We start from the raw sequence: 19610 nt of genomic DNA, 5'->3' as shown, positions 1-19610 counted from the left end.
TCCCATTGTCTAATCTGTATATTATAACCAACTTTAATCCACTTTATCATACTTACTTTCACTTGTTCATGTTCTGTTTCAAATTTCAGTAAAAGGCTATACTTTTAGCAACTACATATTCAACATCTGTACACGCTTATATTTAAAACCCATTCTTACAATGTTCAAAACCTTACATTATTTTGTCTACTTTAAATGCTTTTAAAGTAGCTAAGAAAACCATTAATAATTACATTCCTTTGCCACCAGTTCTTCTCTTGATTTTATTTTACATTCCCCTTGACAAAATTCTAGTGTCTCACAATAAGTTAGCCCATTTGTCCAAACCTCTTATTTCTTGTCTACAACATGGGCTTCAAGCCAACCAGCAGAAACAGATTTAAATAACCTTTTGAAAGATCAAATGGATGGGGGCAGACCTTACCTTCAGTGGCAGGATGTTCCAAATAATGGGGCCCACAGCAGGAAAAGCTCTTTCTTTCAAAAATATTTCAAAACTTTGGAACATAAAAGCCAAATTTTAATTTGTCAAAGGCCATTTCTATAGCTAAGAAAATCAACGTGCCTTGTTTTTCATTATATTGCTCCAATGTTCCCAAAAAAGTCCAACACATTTCTAATGTTATCTTTTATCTTATAGGTAAAAACTCACATTGTTCCTCATGAATAAATTCTTGCAAAAGTATTTTCAGAAATTGTTGTGAACAACTTGTAGTTATTAGTCAATAATGATATTGGCCTATAGTTTCTTGTTAAAGTCAAATATTGTATGTCTTTAGGTATTAGTATTATATTGGCCTCTTTCCAATTCTCTATCTTCCCTGTACGATAGAGTTCATCATGTTTTGTAAAGGTTGTAAAAGTTCGTTTCCAAACATTTATAGTGAGAACCTGATAATCCATTTGGTCCAGGCACTTTTCCTGGTTTAATATTTTTTAATAGCTTCAGAAGCTTCCCTTATTGTTATAGGTCCATTTATAGTCTGCCTCTGTTTCTCTGTAATCCTTGATAATTTTTTTCTTTAGATATTCATATATTTTCTCCAGAGAGATGTCACTTCCTTTATATAAGTTGGAATAATATTGATGAATGCTTTTTGTATAGACATGTTATCCTTTAATATAGTGTCTCCCTCTGGTAATCCAAAACATCTGCTAAAGCTTTAATATCTTTTTCTCTAACACCTTCACCAGAATCCTCTGGAAGTGTTCTAAATCTTAAACAATATTCCTTCTCTTTCCAATAGAGACAAATTGTCTTGTTCTCTTTCCAACTATTTGTCTATAATTTCTGTTTGGCTTATATTATTTGGCTTTATCTTTTGTTTTGTAAAATCCACCAATAGTTGCACTCTTTAATAGTAAACAAACAACAAAAAATACATTCCCATACATTCCCATGTGGTTTGTTTAATTAAAATTTGTTCAAAAGCATTTTCATGAAAAATTACTTTTTCAAAATAACTATCCCCTTTATTCATTTTGAACTTTCTGATGTTCACTTCTTGTTTAGCTTTTTACTATAAGTTTTTAAATCTTCAACACCTTCTCCCCCTTTGTAATTCAGAAAGAAAGTTGACTATCAACAGGAGCTTTCTTAACCTGCCATTGAAAAAATATATCTTTAGATGTAAATTAATTATATCTTAAAGTATTTAAGAAATGAAGCTGTGCAAACCTTGTGTCCCTCATTATGACTATGAGCTCAATAGAAATCCCTCAATTCCTGGCTGCTCATGACTTACCGCAAAAGCCTCGGTTCCTGAAGTTTACTCATGAGGAGCACAGTGCAAATGGGTGATCTTACGATAATATTTCCTTTGTCCGGAAATATTGGGCCAGCCAGAATCCATCATCTGGTTGCCAATCCTTGCCACCATGGTGCCCCTGCTCCTTCAGGGGAGACTACTTCACCATGAATTCTCACCATAAGTGAGAACTCTGTTAAGCGCTTAATGTAATTTTATGATACACAAACCCAAGGTTCTAATTCCTTTGTACTTAAATCTCAGCCTGAATTCCTATTTCAAACTGCACTCCAGAATCTTGACTTAGAACTTTCCATCCTATCTCTTGTTTATGGAGACTTTAGGTCAGAATTTTCTCTATATCAGGCCAGCACCATCATGTGGTCTTCTTGGAGCATTACATTACGTTTGCATTTTAAATAAAATTAAAACTGGTTTTATACAATTTCTTTTTTTCTTTTTTGAATAAAGTTGATTTTATTTATATCTGGGTAAGTTGGGAAAGATGGGTTAGAAGCTCTAGACCAGGGGTTTCTAAACCTTTTGCATTACACTTTTTTAGTATAATGTTGATCTTCCCTAAAACTCCATACACCAAAACGAACACTTTGGGAGAGGTGGATTATTGTAACAATGTGCAACTAAAGGTTCTTCACACCTACCCTGGACTCTTTCTGCAGTTCCTCAAGGGGAAGATACATCTCATTTGCTCTAGTATCTACATTCTGTTTCTGTAAGGTGACATTATTTTCAGTTCCCCGCCCCGCTTGCTGACCTTTTAATCACCTGAAAGACAACACAGGGAGCACTAATGCCAAATGAGGCACCTCCTAGAAGTTAGATATGGTAGCAGGAGCTACCTAGCTTCTAACTTGAAGCAGAATCCTGGGACAATGGGTGAACCCAGAGACCTTTTAGGAAAGGATGTTTGAGACCTTCAGACTTTCACTCTACAGACTCAGATGTTCTGCTGCATCTAAGATAAAAAAAATAATGTGAAAAATCATTATTTGATTTTGACCTGAAAGTGGAAATCATATTGATATTTGCCTCTCTAGGTATGTATAACCATCAAACTTTCTTTTCTGGTGTCTTTCACAACTGCATGGTAAAACAGGCATTCTGTTTCTATGATTTGTCTATTTTTGGCAATGAAGTGATCAGAAAAACTTCACCTGCATAATTTTTAACTTTTGCTTGTCATACAAAATCCAGGAACCCTTCCACAAACAGTCAGCCAAACTTCCTAACCAGGGACAGACTCAGCAGAGTTTGCACAGTAAGTCAAATAATTACAATTAACTTTAACTTAGTGACCCATAGTGACACAGTGGTTAGAATGCAGAATTGCAGGCTTACTCTGCTTGTAGCCGGGAGTTGATCCTGACCAGCTCAAGATTGATTCCATCCTTCTGAGGTCAGTAAAATAAAGACCCAGATTGTTGGGGGCAATATGCTGCCATTTATAAACTGCTCAGAGAGTGTTGTAAAGCACTATGGTGATGTAGGTAGTGCAATTAGATAAGTGCAATTGCTATTGCTATTATTATTATTAGTTCTGTCTAACTATAATTGGAGTTGGACATATCAGGCTGCATTATTTTTTATTATGAACCATATTTTGAAAGGAACAGGAATTAAAAACAAGGTCTGGAATATGGTAATGACTAATGAGCTACTCTTATAAGACACAGATCAATAGTTTTTAATCATTTTCTTCCCCCGGTGAACAGCATAAGAGTATTCCACCCACATCCAGACCACATAAGTTACTCACATAAAGACAGGCAAATGGCTCTCTATCCACTCCATCACATGCTAAACAGTGATGGAGAATGTTAATATTCTTCCTGAATATGCTTCTGCTGTCATTATGTGCAAAAGTTAAGCATCTAAGGAGGGTTCTTGCACTCTGTTCACACTGGTGAAAGAAAGGATGAAAGTGTCATTCACCTTTGTAGGCAACTGAGGTGCAAAAATAAGAGAAAGTTTTGAGAAGGACATCATTGTTATTCATACCAGAGAAAGAAGAAGAGGGTGAGCTTCCAGAGAAGAAAGTAATGCCACTACAGACAAAGGGGAAGGAGTTTGTGGGAACTATGCACATCAAAGGTTCCACACGTTTTCAGTATCTATGAAGAATTCTATATAGCCATGCGCTATACATATTATAGAGTGGGGTGTGTGTGTGTTAGCCTGGTACATTATGCCATATCCAAAAGATACAATATAAATAATTGGGAGAGAAATATGGGAATTCCATCTTGATTTCTTATTTGTTTGTATCATTCAAATGATGAAACCTGATTGCCCAAATAATCAGCTTGCAATTTTGGAGCTGATTAATTTTAAACACTTTCAAAAATTAGTTCCATGTTTGGCTTTAGTGAATGAAATTCTCTGCGCTGGAGGATTATAAATTTAGCTTCAATCGTAGTGCCCTGTTTATAAAAGTTTCAATCTATTAACAGTTTTTTTTCCCCCAACCAGGCCTGTTTTTCAACATAAATGGTCCAGGGGAATGATTTCTCAAGGCAATTATTCATAGCTCAAGACATATGCACAGCTTCCTTTACTCTTCCTATTAGATAATGTCTGATTTAACAAAAACTTCCAAAGAAACAATGTTTTTCTTGTTAAAGGATCAGAAGGCACTGACATATTCTAAGGGCAGATAAGAAACTCAAAATGTCCGTTATGGAGGAATTCAAAACAAAACAAGTTACAAATCAATGAAATGTACAGAGAAAAACCCAACACATGGGAAAAATGATTATCTTGTACTGTGTTCATGTTGCAGAGAAGATCACATGAATCAGATGAATTTAAAACATGGACTTGCAAGTCATTCCTCTTGCACCAGCAGAATCTTTTCCAGCCTGGATACTCTTTTACTTCCAATAGAATTTATAATTGGACAAGGTTATTTTTATATTATTTTTTACATTCTAGGAAATAGTTAATGCCTAATATCAGTAATCCTAGTGCAGCCTTGCAAGGATGGAAATACTCTAGTCCATTCAAGCCCCTCTATTTCCAGTTTGGAGAATTTATCTCCCCAATGGACTTTGAAAGAGTTCTGGATAAAACCCAACATCCCATTTATACCTGATTAGACTAATGCCTGCAGACTTTAAGACTGTAATATAGTACAAAATTAATTTTATTTATCCTGAATATTTTCTGAAAACTCAAATTTCTACAAACCATATTATAAATTTAACTTTGCCCAATACCTTTATACTAATTTTGTATTTTTCTTCTTAAATACTTAACATAGCTGCTTTTGTTTTTCCTGCAAGGAAGATTATCACAGCTGACCAAAGTTGATAGTTTCCTTCTATGATCCAGGCCTTGACAAGACAAAGGGGCTTGTGTAGGTAAATGAAATTGTGGGCTATGTCGTTGGACATGTCCAGAAGGATCTCTCAAGATGGACAGGCCATGATGGATATGCCAGACTAACATTGATCACATCCGTCAACTTGCATTGAATCAGCATGACAGATTATGTTCTATTTCTTCCACATGCCAATACAACCTCAAAAACAGTCCTCATTCCCCAGAGGCCCTAGGACAACTACTCACGGCAGCGGGAAGATCTGCGAAAGATAGTGGGTGCTAAGAATCACCCAGTTAAATCAAGCTGCCTTTGGACTTTGGACATAGAAATGGTCAACATTCGAACAATGAAAATGGACACTCAACTAAAAGAACTGATGGTTGAACTCATAGAACCAGGTGTATGATAAGGCGATACAGTATCACCTATCCTTTCCTCAGCCTGCCTTGAAGAAGTATTTGGCAAAAGATGGAATAAAAATCAATGGCACCTATTTAAACCATTTAAGATGATGTTGTTCTCAGACCCAGAAAAGCTACAAAGCTACATACAAAACCTGCACAAAGCAGAATAACCATTTGGCTTAAAAACCAACTTGAAAAAGAGCCAGGTTATATTTAATAAATTCACCAAAGAAAGAAATTTTGTATAACTGGAGAAGAATTAGATACAGTAGACCATTACATATACCTTGGCCAACATATCTCAATGGAAGGGGATGCAATAAAGGAAATTTAAGTGTTAGATGTGGTTGGCAGGCATTCAGCAAGCTAGGCATAATTTTCAAGAACAACCTCCCACTATGCCTGAAAAGTTTTTGATCAGTGTGTGCTACCTGCTCTAACTAATGCCAGTGAAACATGGACACTAACCTCACAATTGAAACAAAAGCTATGAGTGGCGCAAAGAGCCATGGAAAGATATATGTTCAGCACTACAAGAGAAGATAGAAAGACCTGCACATAGATTAGAGTCAAACAAAAGTATACAATATCATCAAGAGAGTAAAAGAATTGAAATGGAAATGGGCTAGTCAGTGACCAGTGGTCACATAACAAGAAGAACTGATGGCAGGTGGACCAAGGCAGTCATAGAATGGATCCCACTTAATAAAAAGCATCCACGAAAGAAACGTAAAACAAGAGGGAGCAATTACATCAACAAGTATTGCAGGCCCAATTGGCAAAAGAACCTCAGGACCATATTGGTTGGAAACATATGGAAGTGGCCTTCATCCTGCAGTGGAAAGGAGGAGGAGGAGGAGGAGGAGGAATAATTAACAATGGACCTGATTCTGAAACCTTTGATAACAGCAAATATCAGCAAATCAGAATACATTCCATATAAAACAAGCAGTATTTCACCAATATTTAACTTGTATAATCAAGGTTTTTTTTAATCATAATTTGGACTAGATTTTTCAACTGTATATGAAGCATCTCTTTAAATGTGCAAATGCTTCGCTTATTCAACAAGGAATATTTTATATTAAACATATAATTTGTTCCTCTTTGTACTTCAATGCAATTAATTATGGGGTCAAATTTAGAAAGCCAGTTTGTTGCATCAGGTTAGAAAGCAGGAAACAGTGATTTCTAATTCTGCTGGGTGATCTTGAGCTAGTCACTCTGTCTCAGGAAAAGAGGCTGTAGCAAATCACTGATGAAAAACCTGAACAGGAAAACTGCAGGGATTACTCTAGGTCAGGGGTGTCAACCGTGGCAACTTTAAGACTTGTGGACTTCAACTCCCAGAATTCCTCAGCCAGCTTTGCTGGCTGAGGAATTCCTGGAGTTGAAGTCCACAAGTCTTAAAGTTGCCAAGGTTGGACACCCCTGCTCTAGGTAGTTTCCAGTAGTTATAAACAGGACTCCTGGCACAGGAAACTAAAAATATTATCTACATTCACTTCCTGAAAAGTTGAGAGGAATTTGTGAGTGAATGATTGAAAAAAAGAAATTGCCAAACCATTGCTTTGCAACACCTCACTGCCTCCCTCTTATTTCTTTCACTGAAATAATCTAAGAATATTTTACAGTAATTAAAAACAGTTGCCTGTCCCTTTCTTAAGGAGCATTGGTATCAAATTTCAGTTCCATGGAAATTGTTGTTCAATAACCCAAATTGTTGGCTATACTTCACTGTTCCTATGAAATACAGGGAAATGATCTCTGTTGTAATGACGAGGCAGTCGAGTTGTTTGATCATGAACAACTGAATCATGATGATCTTTATTGGAGTCTAGTCTTGAATTTATACACATTTTTAATTATCCTCCATCATTGGTTAACTTGGGTTACTGCTTAACTTTCATTACTGCTTAGCATAGTAATCCATACAATTAATTATCTCTAGTTAAAGTCTAACATATGTTTACTTCCTCTCTCTAATCCTCCTTTAGATTAGTGACTTTGTTTACCTGAGTTGTATTTGCTTGGAAACATTCTTTATCTGAGGTTTGCCATCCGAGATTGGAACATTCCTGCAATTACAACTCTACATATCCTCGTTTTTTATTTTAAATGGAGGATTCAAAGGTTTATAAATGTATCGCAATTGTAGAGGGTTAAGAGAGTGGGAAGTGGGACGAAACAATGCGAATAAATTTGGAATACATTGAATAAAACAACAGGTTGCAATTAGTACAATAATAATAATTATAGCATAAAAGAAAAACTGTCTGAGCCAAGACCAATCAGGGAGCCAATTGGTTAGCTACTCAAAAGGTGAGTAATGAGCATGGATATTATTTTGAATGTATGATTGTAAATTGGCAAGCTCATCCTCAATAGTTTTATTCAAAGAATGAAAATGCACAGCACATCCACGGCGTCCAACTAACGTACAGAACCCTCCCTGACGGGCTAAAAGATAGTCTATGGCAAAACGCTGCTGTAAGACATCTTGATTTAAGTCTTCTATTTCATGCTGCAAATCACGAATAATAGCAGCGGTAGCATTGATGGATTTTTCAAGTCAGCAGGTGAGACCAAGAATAGATCGTCTGTTTCCTTGAGCAATTATGCCAGGATAAGAGCCTAGAGTAAGGACTCCTGTAACGGCCCCTGCCAATGCACGGCCAAATGTAGAACCAGAAGACAATTGTGTGTCAATAATGACTTCATCATTACATGTAGGCCCCAGAGAGGAACGCCGCTGTCGGGTTGATGGGAGCGTACCTATTTGAACAGATAGGTAGAGTAAAATAACCTATAGTTGCACATTGATAATTCTGAGGATGAACATTAGTAGCATATTTATCAAAAAAGAACCACATATTAGGATCCTTAAGCTGCCAACCAGCACATATCGATCCTGTATTAGATTGATCAGAGGCATTAAAAATAGGAAAATTGTCAGGATACATATCAGGAGCTATATTAATTCCATGCAAAGAAGAATTAAAGGTACCTGAAAACCAATAGTAGTCAGAACAATAACTATAATTCCCTAGGTTTTTAATATGTGCTGAGCAGCATCATAATCAGACCAATTATGAAGCCAAGTGTATTTAGCGTGACAACAGAAACACAGACCCCTTGTAAACTGACTAACTTTCAAGTAACACCAACGGACAGAATTCAATTGCATAGGGGGTGTAGAAAATAGCCAGGGGTGTGAAATAGATTGTAGTTGTGAGACAATAAATGTAGAAGACATGATCAAGTTAGGGGTAAAAGAAATTTGACCAAATGCCATTGGGGGCTCATAGTATAAAGTAATATTTGTGTCATGGGTCATAAACATGTATTGGGCATGACGAACCCACAAATTAGGGTTAAGACGAACCACAGAAGTGTCATTTTGAGCAGAAACACCATTAACCATAAACAAGAAAATACAAAGTAAAATGGTAACAGAGCTAGCAGTAATAATAGCAAAAACAGCAGCAACAAGATTTTCAGGAGTCTGAGGTAATGAGGCCTGTTGCAGTTGGTGTTGAGCTTGATAAGTAGTAGATTTAACCTGGCCCCAAATGATGGGTTGCAGGCGCGTTGACCTTGGAAGACGGACTTCTGTGTTCAGATGAAGATTGAATTGGAATTGGGTTGTGAAGGCCCTGATGCCATGCCATGATATGGACGAACACAGCGCGCTGGAACCCACACTGCTTGTTGAGTAGAAGGATCTTCCACGGCGGCGTAACCGCGACCCCAGGTGATCAGCGGTGTAGGGCCTTTCCAGGTTGGATCTAGAGCTTGGCGATACTTTACCAAAGGCCTTGCTAAAGATTCAGTAGTTCGAAAATGCAAATTAACAGGTGAGTCTGCAAGAGAATCTAAAAAGGTTAAATAATTCCAAGTATATAATGCTACAGCAATGAGATTTTGAATCTTTCGCAGATGGTAAGGGCCAGACTCAGTTTGTAACTGTTTCTGAAGCAATGCCTTAAAAGTACGATGAGCTCGCTCAACTATAGCTTGACCCTGAGAGTTGTAAGGAATTCCATGCACTAAAGTAATATTCCATTTCTGAGAAAAGGTTTGAAATTCCTTACTAATATAAGCGGGGCCATTGTCAGTTTTAAACTGAGAAGGCCGACCCATTACAGCAAAAGAGGACAGGCAATGAGAAATAACATCTGAAGTACGTTCATGTTTTGAAGCAGTAACCCAAAGGAAGTGTGAATGAGTGTCAATAGACGTATGAAGATAACAGTATGGCTTAAAGGTTGAAAATTGAGTTACATCCATTTGCCAAATTTGATTGGCTTGGTTTCCTCATGGGTTGACACCTACTGGAAAGGGAACTGCCAGTTGATGACAAGCTGGACAAGCACGGACAATATCCCAGGCTTGAGATAATGAAATTTTAAATTGCTTTGCAACAAATTCTTATCCAAAGAGAGAGCACAATAAGAAAAGGGAAGAGATTGCATAGCTAAATACACATATTGAGTATCAACGATCAAGTTAATAGGTTGGTCATTGAACAATCGTAAAGCCAAAATCACAGCAGTCAGCTCAGCACATTGAGCTGAAGTCTGCGTGGCAGTAAATTTAGAATACCATTGTTGTTGAATCTGCCAGACAACCACACCCCTTGTAGGTGATCCATCAGTAAAGACTGTAAGAGCTTTAGAGATAGGATTTCGCACAAAAATGGAAGAAAAGGACGGATTTAAAGCAGTAGTAACCACTATTCTAGGATCCTTGGGTAAAAAATACAAGAAGTTTCCCACATATTGAGAAAAGGCTATCTGATATGATTCTGAAATCATATAACAAAAACAGGAGTATTCCAAGGACTAGTAGAAGGTTCTATATGACTAGCAGCCAATTGTTCTTGAACCAATTGTTGTAAAGCAGCGAGTTTTTCCCTTGATAATGGCCATTGTTCCACCCAAACTAGCGTAGAACAGAGCCATTAAAGAGAAAAAGCCATCATCAAGAATCAAATGGGCATTAAGAAGATAAAGGATATCATGGCCCCAAATATTAGTACGAATATCTAGAATGTATGGTTGTAGGAAAAAGGACTTACCAGCAGATGTTGTAACATTAATTTCTTGAACACTCTGCCAAGCAGCTGTAGAACCTCCTATTCCCCACAATGAAGAAACTGTCGTTTTTGGCCACTGTACTGGCCACTCTACAGAGGAGATGACAGTAACATCGGCTCCCGTATCCAATAACCCTTGAAATGGTTGTTTATTAAGGAAGAGCGTTAACAAAGGACGAGAGGAGTTCAGCTGATGAAGTAAGCCTACAGATAAAGAAGTTGATCCAAATCCTGCATCCCCACGATCACCTATACCAGGAGATGGAATTTCATGTGGAAGAAGAAGCAATTGAGCAACAGAAGAATTACAAGGAAGAACTTGAGGAAGATTCACCCAAATCTGAATCATGAGGATACCAGTGTAATCTGAATCTATTACCCCAGGCACAACAAAATAGCCCTTTTTGTGTGCAGAAGAACGAGGCAAAATTAAGCCAACTAATCCCGAAGGAAGAGGACCTTTAAATTGAGATGGAACTATTTTAACTTCCATGGGAAATTTAAACTCAATTTCCTCTTGAATGATTAAATCGATCCCAGCGCTACCGGCTGTGGCTGGGGAAGAGTGAGAGAGACTGCTGGAGGAGTCAGAGTGATGGAAAAGGTACGCTTTGGATTCTGGGTGGGTGCCACACCCATTGGCAAGTTTCCCGACCGAAACCAACATTGATTGGTCCAATGAAATCCCTTTTTACAAATAGGGCACTTCTTAGAAGGACGATTCTGAGGCATAAAAGGTGTAGAACAACAGTCCTTCTGAAAGTGGCCAGGCTTCTTACACTTAAAACAGTTACCAATTGGTTGCTGTCCTTTCTGAATAGCAGCTGCTAACATATGCATTTTATAAGTTTGTGATCCAATATCCTGGCAGACTCGCAGCATATCTGCCAGAGTGTAATGAGCAGTAGCCTTTAACGGCTGTAAAGCTCTTTTACAATCTGCATTAGCATTTTCAATAGCTAACTGGCGAAGAAGTTCACCAGCAGCTTCCTGATGATCAAACTGCTATCTAATTGTTTTGGACAGACGCTCAACAAAGTCAGCATAAGGCTCATTGGCATTCTGTCGAATGTTTGAAAAATTTGCTCTAGGTTCTCCAGTTTGGGGTACCTTAAGAAAAGCACGAAAGGCACATTCAGAAACAATAGTTAGCATAGCTGGAGGAAGAACAACTTGACTAGGAATTGTACCAAATGGTCCAGAACCAAATAGCTGCTCAACTGTATATGCTCCTCCCCCTCCTAAAGCAGCAGCTTGAGCATGTCTCATATATTCACTCTCCCAAACCACATATTGCATGGATGTTAAAATCATGCAAAATATTTGCTTCCAATCTTCAGGGATCATTGTATAACCATTTTTTATTCCTTCTACAAGTCCTCTTGTAAAATTACTACTAATCCCATAGTCTGTAACTGCCTTTTTTAACTCTCTTAAGATCTGATAAGGCAGACCCTCCCATTCTGCTACTTGCAGTCTAAGCTGTGGCCCCTGACCAGGACGATATTGTACTGGACAAACAGACAGTAATTCTGCAAGTTCTGTTCCTGAGACAGAGGCATCCCTTTTACAAGTCTCTACCATTTTCTGAAAAGAAGACTGAACAATAGAGTCAGGAGGCTTTTGCCCTGTATCTGCAGGAGCTGAGGGAATTGAAGACATATATTCAGGTGAAGAAGGGGGACAAATGACAGCATTAGTATAACGTGAAGGTGGATGTGTTAAAAGAGAAAGTTCATTGTGACCAAATTTTTCAATTACATGCCTACATAAATGCCACACATGCAAAACTTCTATTTTTGCTCGAGGTTCAGTATGCAATGTTTTCCCAATACGTTCCCAATCAGTTAATTTTAAAGACCCCCTTTCTGGGTACCATAGGCACTGAGCTGCAATCTCCTGGACCAGCCTTAAGAGATTTGTGGTACCTCGGTATTATTTTTCTTCAACAAATCACCTAATTCATCTACATGCTTCCTTTGTTCCTCAGAAAGCGAAGACCCCATACTTACAGAAACCAAAAGGTTGAAGAAACCACAAAGGCTTGAAGGTGCACCAAATCCTTGCCGGACGAAGTAAGAGGGTCCCTGTTCATGCGCCACTTGTTGTAATGACGAGGCAGTCGAGTTGTTTGATCATGAACAACTGAATCATGATGATCTTTACTGGAGTCTACTCTTGCATTTATACACATTTTTAATTATCCTCCATCATTGGTTAACTTGGGTTACTGCTTAACTTTCATTACTGTTTAGCATAGTAATCCATACAATTAATTATCTCTAGTTAAAGTCTAACATATGTTTACTTCCTCTCTCTAATCCTCCTTTAGTGACTTTGTTTACCTGAGTTGTATTTGCTTGGAAACATTCTTTATCTGAGGTTTGCCATCCGAGATTGGAACATTCCTGCAATTACAACTCTACAGATCTCTGGGAATGAAATCATGAAGCCATCTTAGATCTTCTTAGGTCTGTTTCTATTTGAAATCAAGAAGAATATTTATCATAATTTCTGATCTATAGATCCAATATGGCCTCCCTTAAACTCCTGCCATCCACATGAACCTTAATTAGCAAGGTGTTTAGTTTAAATAGGAGCCTAACACAGCTACATCTCACCACATTCTGGATGATACTCCCCTCACAGATATATTCCTGATAACCATGTACTTGTTTAAAGTCACTTAAAGTGGCATTTTCAACAACACTTTGTTATGCTACAGATATAGTATGATGGTGTATCTTTTTCCAAGGTGGTTTAAATCATCACAAGCCAGTCAGTTCCTCTGCCAAGCAATTGATGCCCACAAATCAACAATGCCAGTATCTAAAAACAGTGACTGCTTCAAAACATCCAATCATTGACCTCAGCATGCCCCTCCATCTACAAAGAGGGTTTTTTGTGTGTGTAAAAGCTGAGCTAAAATTTGTTACAGATCCGTGGATAAATCAGAGATGCGAAGAAACCTTCCACCTGTGTTTAAGCAGCTCTTCAATACTATTCAGTCCCTGCATTTTTAAGAGTGATTTGGTGGAGTGAAATTTAGCTATGGAAGCTTTTCTTAGCATAGAGACAGGGACTGGGTAGAATTGTAGAGTATTGTATGCAGTTTCCCAGTAAACATACTGCAACATAAAGCACATTATGATTTTGGCTTCCTCTGTTGTCTGAACTCTTCTGCTATATAAACAATAGTTTATATAACACAGCATGTGCAATATTAACTAATGTATCTTCTTCAAAGGACAGCAGCCTATCTATAAAGCAGGAATGACTTCACCTACATAATGTTGATGGGCTCAGCTTTTGTAATACCTGACAAAAGAAGACCATACTAACAACTGAGGGCAGCCACTTTTATCTATGCATGCCTCATTTGCAAAAAAGCAGATGTAATAAGTCTGAAGCAAGGCAATCAAAGGGGCAACTAACTGCAGCTCCCTAGCTGAGGCTTGGAGCACTAGTCAAGCTGCTCTTGCAGACCAGCTGAAAGTGATGGACACATCCTTATTTGTAAGTATTTAATGTTTCTTAGGAGGCACTTCTCAAAGAAATTGGTATGTAATGGCAGCACTCACTGAAAAAACAAGCCGATTAGAAAATGCACTAACTTATCTGGTATTCATTTGAAAAGTAAATGGATGCAAGCAAAGGTGAAAGTTCACTACCAATTCAAATATTTTTGCTTTAACAGGCTCTAGCACTCCTGCTTTAATTCAAGCAGAAACACAAGTATGAATAATCAAAGTGGATGATGCTCATATATAAAAAAAGAACCCTTTGTGCTTTTGCACCATTTCCAATGGCCATTGAAGCTTAATGGCACAAAATTTACATTCTCCTCTTTAATTTGTATTCCGTTCCTTCCTTCCGAGTGATGTGATTGTGATTTTTCTCTTGCCCGTTGTATTATTTTGATGCAAATGTTATGTTATGTGTTGCTCCAGTCCAATTTCCTGCCTTGCTTCAACTGGCACCCCCTCCTCTTTTTCTCTCTTGCACAGAGACAGGAAAATAGTGCAAAAATTGGGGTCAGGCAAATAAGTTCTTCAACTTCTGCTCTAATTAATGGGGGGGGGGGGGAAAACAAAGCGGAGATCTTGAAACACCTTGAAAAGCACGAAAAGAAATCATTAGCCTCAAAATATATATTTATATTTTGGAACAAAAAATGCAGGCTGGGGGTTCTGCCTCCCTCCCCCTCCCTGAACGGATTCCAAATTCTGCCGCGTGCTCGGCGAGCCCTTCGGCTGCTCCTAATCACCCAGGGAAGGCAGCTTTATTGAGATGCAGGGGGGCTTCACACCAAAGCCTGCGAGCGGAAGTCCCCGAGGGTACCCATCGCCAAGTAATGTATGCAGTGGCTAATTTAGCATCCTGTGACTAATTTCCATTTCTTGTGCTCAGAGTTGGCCTGCTAATTACAGAGATGTTGTCTTAACTTTCGTTAATTACATTCGCCTGCTTTTCTAGCAGGCAACGGAGCAAATGAAGGGGGCCGCGCTCTCCACAAGAAGCAGAAGGGCCCCGAGGAGGAGGAGGAGAAAGAAGCGGCGGTGGGGATGACCGAGCGCCGTGGCTGCACGGCGCAGCCTCCCCTGCTTTGATCCCGCTCCTCTCCGACGAAGTCCAGCCGCGAGGAAAGGCGCGTAATTAGCTTCCCGGCGGCTTTCATTACGCGCCACGACGCTCGGCCTCCCCGGTTCGCGGCCGGAAGATGCGGCGCTAGGCCGCAGTGAGCGCGCTTCAGTCCCCGAGTGTTATCGGCAGCTAATGCGGAAATTTACCGGAGCAGGCCCGCATATTCCGGCTTTATATCCCGTTCCGCGCGCCCTTTGCTACGCCTTCACTGCGCCTTTATGCTTACAAACGCAAGTTGTCTTTTCTTTATTTTCTTTCTCTCTCCTCCCTTCAGTGTCATTCAAAACAGCAATAGATAAAATGCCCTTTTTATTTAATTCGGGCCCACCGAAAGTTCCTGAACCAAGAGCTGCTTGTGGAAATTTACAGACGAAATCTTAAGAAGACCGGCGTTGAGAAAAGATGCTGGCAGATGACAGCGCAAAGGGGAAAAAAATCAACCTAGTCCGTGAAAACCTTCCTTTGCACTGTAGAAAAACCTTTTCGGTATCACCAAACTTTTCTTGCTCAAAGCAGCAAGCAACTATTCTTTTTGTAAAGTGTAGAGGGCATTCTTTCTGAAAATAGTTAGGCAATTACCTCTAGGCTTGAAAATACTGTCTCTTGACCTGACACATTAGCTATATTGTGGCTAATCAGATTAGATGCAAAAGAGGCCATTTCACTTTTAAGAGATACTGAATACTTGCAATACTGAGGTGACAGCTGACCAGAATGCTCTTTGCTGTCTAAGCTGTGGAATAAAATACATTTCACTTGTCATTGAGAGGAGGAGAAACTTTTGAAAGTGCTGATTAATTGATGAACTCTTAACAGAAGACATTGCTTTCCCCCACTTTTAACATCCTGAACAGATAATACCTCTCAGGAATCTAACATAAAACCAGGGGTATGAACACAGAAAAGTTTACCACTATGAGGAGGCTGATACAATGCAGGTAATCCTTCACTTATAACCATTTAGTGATGTTTGAATTACAATGGCACTGAAAAAAGTGACTTATGACCATTTTTCAACGTCTATTGCACGTGATGCCATGGTCACGTGATCAAAATTTGGTCGCTTGGCAGCTCACATGGATTTAGAACAGTTGCACTGTCCCAGGATCATGTGATCACTTTTGCAACCTTCTGACAAGCAAAGTTAATGGGGAAACCAGATTCATTTAACAGTTCTTACTAACTTAACAATTGCTGTGATTCACTTAAAAGCTGTGGCAAAAAGTCATTAAAATGGGGTAAAACTCAATTACCTTGCTTTGCAACAGAAATTTTGCGCTCAATTTTGGTAGCAAATTGACACTTCTTTTCTAAAAATGCAAAAGGATCAGTATACAATTATTTAAATTGTGGGTGCAAGATCAATATTAACATTAGGGTTGCCAATGTACAAGCTAAATGATCTGTGAGAAAACGGCCTTAAAATGCAGCAGCTTTGTCCTGTTTTACATCTGATCAGTTTAGCAGCCCTGCCTCTGAGCGCCTCCTACACAATGATTGTATCCCATTGTGGTTCAACATGCAATTGGGTTTAAGCAGTCTATTTTCCTGCTATGTTCCGCCTGTATTAATGGCAGAAGATGCGAGATTTTGGATGGGCAAGGCTCACTAATCCCAGCCTTTTCTCTGTAAGCTCTTCCACTGTTGCATTTGGGTATGTAAGCTGATCAAAGAAGAGGGTTGAATCTGCTCAGTAAAAGAAGGATCCCTTGTGCTGATATCACCAGCAGCAATTATGGAAGTGCTAGGAAACTGCTGTTCCAAGAGCAAAGAAAATACTATTCCTATCAGCACAGTTTGCGTTGTTATTATTATTATTTTTAGCAGATGCAAGGTTTTCATGAATCTTCAAGCATGCCTTTGTGCTTGCCTTACCAAAATAAAAGTAGCTGAATGTGAAACAATAGAGATGTGCGTATATCATATTCTTGTATATGGCTTTGATTGGCATTCTGACACGCTTAAGTGGCTCGTTTTTATTAGCTTTGTGTAACCTGCGTCGTGTACAGCATCCCGTTTCTCAGGCTCCATTAAAAAGGGGGCTAATAATGAATAGATCACATTTTTACCAAATGTGAGGGAAACAACTTGACCAATTTTATTGAAGCGTGGCTTCAGAACAGTTTGTGCACAATTTGGCCCCATCCCCACCCCCAGCCACAAGTGCAAAGGGCAGCAACATGAGGAAGGCAGCACTGAACGATAGTCAAGCAAACAAACTTCTTGCATTCAAGCACCGAGTAGAGGTTTCCAGATCCGTGCTTCCTTTGATAAAAAAACAAGTTTCAGGGGAGGGCAGGAAAATAGAAAGACCCTGTTGTTTTCCAATGTGGGATTGTACAGCTGTCATTAATAGGCCTAGACAACATTGTCCCAACAAGTGCTTCTGTTGTAGGGGAATCACAGCTCTTCACTATCCCAATCACTAAATCAACCATTCTTGTTCCAGCATTTCTATCTATTCCTCTGCCATTGTGGCCAAGAAATGCTGCTTGTAGGTTGATGCTCAAACATGAATCTTAGATAATTTCAAAAGCCTGTCCATATTAGTCCTGCCGTCTACAATATCCCTTCATGAAAAAAGTAGATTAAGGGCATAAGGATCCCAATCTACACCGGCAGCACATTTCCCTTACAATTTCAATGTAGGTCCACATACTTAAAATAAAACTCCTGTTTATTGTACATCTTTGTGCACTTTAATTCCAGTTATGTACAGTATCTGCCTGGGGTTTCACCTGAATAAATCTATCCCCAAGCCTAAACATCTCTTTCCACAGCAAGCAGCAAATGCTTTTCTTCCTTGCAAGCTGCATATTTGGGTGGCCTGTGAGTCACAGGACTTCTCTTTACACCCGCAAGGCTCTAAGAGTAATAATCTTCAAGACTAGGAAGGAGTGGAAGAGTTAAATATCTTCCCCCTGCCTCACCTCACTGCACAATGCTGTTTTCTCTCTTTGGATTGTGGGGAAACTCCTGCTTCTATGCTTTCAAAGTGGCATTTCCTTCCTGTTTTGCCAAAAATACACGTAGCAAGGGAGCCCACAAATCATGGCCTGATCGTTGCCATTCATTCACCATGGCTGAAATTGACATCAAGTAGCACAGCCATGGTTGAGCTTTAAAAAATGGAAAAAATGGATAGTACCTAGTTCTCAACAACAATTCATTTAGTGATTGCTCAAAGTTACAACAGCACTGAAAAAAAGGGACTTATGACTACGTTTCCCAGTTACAACCTTGGCAGCATCCCCATGATCATGTGATCAAAATTCAGGTGCTTGGCAACTGTTTCATACTTATGACCATTGCAGTGTCCCGGGGCCACGTGATCCCCCCTTTTGCGACCTTCTGACCAGCAAAGTCAATGGGGAAGCAAGATTCACTTATCAACCGTTTTACTAATTTAACAACCGCAGTGATTTGCTTAAATTTGTTAAATAAGCAAAACTCACTTAACAAATTTCTCTCTTAGCAACATACATTTTGGGCTCAGTTGTGGTTGTAAATCAAGGACTACCTGTACATAGAATGGAAACCACCAGTACTAATATCAGAAACCACCAGAACTATATAGATTGGGCCGAGAAGGGAAAGTCTTGAGAAAAATGCAGCGGCAAACCATTTCTTTCCCATGGCCCAGAAAACTATACAGTATAGATAAATGCCTTTATTTCTTAAAAAGCAATGTATTTTTTGTGATCCCACACAATTGTTTTCTGTTATCCTACCTACTTCGCAAACAGACCTTTAGAATGCAAACCTAAGTGTGGCCACTAGCTTCTAAAATGATGAGCTCTACATTAGGGTTTAAATTGAGTTTCTCATTTCTGAGATCCGTTGCTTATGATTGTCTCAGCAGGTGGCAGCACCTGTCTGTGTTTGGAAGCTGAGCAGAATCAGGCTTAGTATTTGGATGGGGGACCTCCAAGGAATTTTAGGGCTCTAAATTAGCTTTAGGGTGGGAAGTAAAAGAAAAATGATGGGGAGGAGGCAGTGGCCAGCTATTTTTCTACTCTTGCCAAGAAAATGACATAACCCTGTCCATGATGTCATTGGGAGTGGAACTTAGTTAAGAGGATTCTGAAATCCCTTCTAGATTATCTATCTAAAGTAGCTTTTCCCAGGGCAGGGTTTTATAATACAAGGTAAGAATGCCCCATCTTTCTTAAAACTCTTCCTATAGATTAACCCGTTGGCCTACATTATGGATTGAAATTAATTGTTTACATGCACAGTATCAGGTATCAATCTGCATTCATATTTATTTCTGTACTTATGTTGTGACTTGTTGAGGCTTTGAGAACTATCCATATATAACTACATATATGGGGTCCACTGGGTTGTAGTGGGAAGATTTATTTTGAGTCACT

Source organism: Notechis scutatus, chromosome 3 (genome assembly GCF_049901735.1).
Source record: "Notechis scutatus isolate UNSWTSFEM ecotype Mainland chromosome 3, rNotScu1.2, whole genome shotgun sequence".
NCBI classification, from domain to species: Eukaryota; Metazoa; Chordata; class Lepidosauria; order Squamata; family Elapidae; genus Notechis; species Notechis scutatus.
Note: the sequence above shows the minus strand (reverse complement) of the source record.